Genomic DNA, 4588 nt, shown 5'->3' with positions numbered 1-4588 from the left:
ACCAGGCCACAGTCAGCACAGCATGTGACTTTATGACCTTCATGTAACTCAGTGTCAATTTGCTGAGAAAGTTTTACTTAGTCATGTCCTGGTCATGCCAAAACCGAAACCTGCCTCCTGTTCTTTATATGTAACTCTTTGCTCTCCATTCTAACATAAAGATACTATTGTTGTAACTGTTGGGAAGTCAGAGCACCATATCCAATGTAGTCAAGACTCACACTCGCAGTGCTTCCCATCCCTCTTCAACTGGTAGTTCATACGACACTCGCACTTGTAGTGYTCGTTGCCCATGTCCACACACTTCTGCTCACAGCCGCCATTCTTCACCGAGCAGGAGTTCACAGCTTCATAGTTGGGACAGACAGAAGGACAGACACAAGAAATGAACAACTTCACATATGACAGACTAGAGAAAAATATTTCTGTGTGCAAATGAAATGATGTGGCAACTGTCAGGAGAGAGGTATTCGACAGCATGGTGAGGTAGTTAGAAATGTAGGATCTTAATGTAATCACTGTTTTGTCGCTGAGGATTTTATGCATGGCAGGAAAAGCAAACTTGTATTGTATTTGAGTTTTAAAAAGGCTTCTAAAGTTTGCAATTTCCACTTTGAAATTTCAGACTTGATTTGCCCTAARAAAAAKTGTATCAACCCCTACAAAAATTAACATGAATTATAATTCACATTTTCTGTTGCTGCAGGATTATTTTCATGCTGTAGCAAACTAACTCAAATTAAGATCCTACATCTGTACTTTGGCTAATGTTGTCTTTGATCACCATTTGGTGAGTAAACGAGTAACCCTTCCTAGAGACCTGTCACTAAAGTGTGAATCCAAAGAAGGAAGAACCATATTGTGMGCTACAACAATGTTGGACCAGCTCCATCTTTTCACGAAGCCATAATGGGAACTTGTGATTACAGAAAGCTCTAAAGACTGGAAATTGGAAAATGATGGTTCCAGGTTCCAGCTTCTCCAGAGGGTGCCCCTGGTGGGGTTCTAATGATCTTTCCATCCGCGAGTATCCCTCTTATGATTTACTCCTGTGCTGAATAAGGAAGTCAGTGCTGGGCCTTCAGGGTGCCTTAAAGACAGACCAGATTACACAGACGGCCTGTAAAACCAGAGGGGGATAGGTTTGCTTTAACTGTGATGACTTCAGCAGACGCAATTAGGAAGCCAAGCAGAGACACCTCCCCTCTCATCCCCCTCATCCCTCAACCACCACCCACCAATCCTGAGTCTACACACAGGGCTGGAGACAACAGTGAACTTTGTCTTCACTAACACTAATGCTCCCACACAAGTGATATTTGATCAGGTTTTTATTGATTATAGGGAGCAGCAAATAGTGAGTGGGTATTGCTTTTTTTCTAAGTWATTTTTTTTGTCCAGCTCCTGTGCCAATAGGTTGGACCTACATAAACACTCTAATTTCCAACGTTGGGAATCTAAAACCTTCTCTTGTCCTACATATGGAGCCTCAAATACTTGATGTAGTTTCCCATCACTATAGACCAACTGGTAGTCGTGTGGTAGAGTAGCTGTGTTCTCTCACGTTGGAACTGTGTGCTGGAGACACAAAACAGAGACACTTTCTCCGTTGGAGGAAGTGTGAATCGCAGTCCAGTCTCCTGGAGTTTCAAAGGCAGCACCAGATGTTAGCTTTGTTAGCTACACAGGCGCAAACCAAAAAGTAGCGTCATTCGAAATGGCAAGAAGCAAAACCTAATAAAATGAATTAGGTAGTAAGCTACGGAACAGATGATGGAAAATGTGTGGAGGAGATTGTTTGGTGAACTGTGCTTGTGTAATGAGTAACCTTGACTGAGACCTGAATATTGGAGTATTAGCTCTCAATGCCTAAACCAATGCCTTTAACTCAGAGGGCTGACTTTAACTCAGAGGGCTGACTTTAACTCAGAGGGCTGACTTTAACTCAGAGGGCTGACTTTAACTCAGAGGGCTGACTTTAACTCAGAGGGCTGCCTTTAACTCAGAGGGCTGCCTTTAACTCAGAGGGCTGNCTTTAACTCAGAGGGCTGCCTTTAACTCAGAGGGCTGACTTTAACTCAGAGGGCTGACTTTAACTCAGAGGGCTGCCTTTAACTCAGAGGGCTGCCTTTAACTCAGAGGGCTGACTTTAACTCAGAGGGCTAACATAATCTTGAGTTGTGCTGACGACCGGGATCGAATCTGGTCTCACATGGTCATTACTCACCAATGCAGGTCCTTCCATCAGTGTGCATGCGGAAGCCCTGGCTGCACTCACAGTGGTAGGAGCCTGCCGTGTTCACACAGGTCTGRTGGCAGCCGCCATTCAGCTCCTCACACTCATTCACATCTACGGAGGAGACAGATGGACAGACAATCAAACCTGGGTTCAAAAAGTATTTGAAATTGTTTAAACTTTGAGCCTGCATGGAGTGCCATWTGGGCGGAGTTTTTACTTTTGGTCGTATTCCATTGGTTCCTTTGAGCCAGGCAAGCTGAAAAAGGTATTCTAATGATTTCACATACTATTTGATCCCAGGTCTGCAGACAACATTCTCAGACACTCTCAAAGCAAGTGTGCTGCAGAACAAGTTCATTTTAATAGGAGGTTGTGCCAGTGAATTCCCTCTATGGGCATTGATGAAGGAAGTTTGAAGGAATGCTTTTTTATGATTGAATAATACACAAACCTTTAGACAACATTTGTGACTTGAGCACTCTAACAGACATGAACCAAAAAAGGGCCACATTCATAAGGAGACTAATATGTGTGTTACAGMTATGTGTCCCAAATGGCACCCTATTCCCTATATAGTGCACTGCTTTTGACCAGAGCTCTATGGGGCCTGGTCAAAAGTAGTGCACTGAATAGGGAATAGGATGCTATTTGGGATGTAGAGTTTTCATGGGTGTTCCAGAGGAGYGTGTTAAGGCCCAAGTTATAGGGATGCTTGTCATGACCCACGACCGTGTCACACTTAGGAATGCAGTAAAAATGTTCCGGCACTGAAGTTCTTTTTTGTTTGACAACAATCTCTGTGAAGCATAGTTGGACGCTGACGCAATAAAAAGGTTGGCTTGATGATGGAAGTGATGACTTCYCAAGAGACTGTTTCAGGAACACAATGTTTATGACCCCTTTATAGACTAACTCACCACTTTGATACAATTAAATCAACCATTAATATTGAATCACCAATTGGACACACATTCTCTTCATCAGTGGAAGTTTGCGTACAGCGCTTTGCTGTTAACTGTAATGACTAGTTCCAGGAGTATGTTCTGACCACATGACCCGATTAGGAAAAACTCATGGACCCTACTTATAGCCCTCTGAATTGGAGTGCAGAGTTCTTCCTGGTCAGGTCTTGTGGTCAGGAATTCCTCTAGCCCTAGTATTGATGATTCACCACTGACACTCTTTCAACACAAGTTGTCCACTATGCAGCAGAACTGAGTGTTTAGGACCATTCCAGAACCATTCTGGTCCATCTAAACATATGTTCCATGTTGTTCCATGTTCTAGGGAGCAGATGCATGATGAGGAGACAACATACCTGCGTGCTCCTCCAAGGACAGTCAACGTTTACTACCCATTTGGAGAACACAAACGAGTCGAGCTGTTTCAACTACTTTCTGGTTCCTGCTAATCCCTAGTGGGATTTGCACTGCAGGCTACTACTGGTGATGACAGTAGCACTGATACAGAGTCAGACGGATTTTCACTCCCCCTAATGGTTTATCTTATGATCGGGGCTAAGGTAATCTGATACCAGATCTGGGGTTAAGGGCATTCTCTATTCAACACAGCAGTCTCAGCTCGTGGGAATGTCCTCATAACGAACTAAATGCTACTTTAATTAGGTAACCTCCACTAGAAGAGGCTAAGAGCGGGTCAAAGAGGAGGGCTGTCCGCCGTGTAAGGAGCCTTTTCATAACCGGCGCATAGATTGTGATCAGGTTCAAGGACTGAAAAGTCACATGCCATTCCATTTAGACCAATCCGCTGCCTCGCTGAGTGAAGATACCTGAACGGTAATAGATGCAGCGAAAGTTTGGAAGGTAACATATTTAAGGTTCGTCGTGTGAGAGGATTTCAGCAGGATACAAAGGACATCTTTCATTCAAACGCAAGGCTGAGACTCTGGGAGTTGGGTTGGGGGTTGAATGTCGTCTGAATGTTATTGTGTGGCAGTCTTGACCTGAGCAGAAGAGGCTGGGTCTGCGTGAGAGGCTGACAGCTGTTTGGGGAGGTGTCCGCCCATCCCCCGCATCTCAACTCCAAAACTCCACTCTCCTAGGATTAACACCATCCTATGTGGAGGGTTGCAGACAGAAACATTTAACCCTGGAATGGTCTGTTCCAGAATCAAAAAGGGTTTGTTATTTGCCCCTGAAAGCTGTTACAGAGCACACTAGCCCTGGAACATGGCTCCTACAGACTCCTACACCATTTCTGAGATGTCTTCAGTTGCTCTCTTCACTAGTGTACAGTGATCAAACCCTCACTAGATAGGGACACCGTCCCGTGTCAGGGGTCAAAGGCTAAGGGCACCTGTTGACACCTGCACCCCCTCAGAGTAACAGG

General features: G+C 44.5%; 1 pseudogene; it reads right to left on the bottom strand.

The window, feature by feature from the left end:
- The window catches only part of LOC111949760 (multiple epidermal growth factor-like domains protein 6), a 123446-nt pseudogene that overhangs the window by 68727 nt on the left and 50131 nt on the right, over positions 1–4588 (bottom strand).

Source organism: Salvelinus sp. IW2-2015, linkage group LG22 (genome assembly GCF_002910315.2).
Source record: "Salvelinus sp. IW2-2015 linkage group LG22, ASM291031v2, whole genome shotgun sequence".
In the NCBI taxonomy this organism is placed as follows: domain Eukaryota; kingdom Metazoa; phylum Chordata; class Actinopteri; order Salmoniformes; family Salmonidae; genus Salvelinus; species Salvelinus sp. IW2-2015.
Note: the sequence above shows the minus strand (reverse complement) of the source record. Positions and strands in the feature narration are given on the sequence as shown.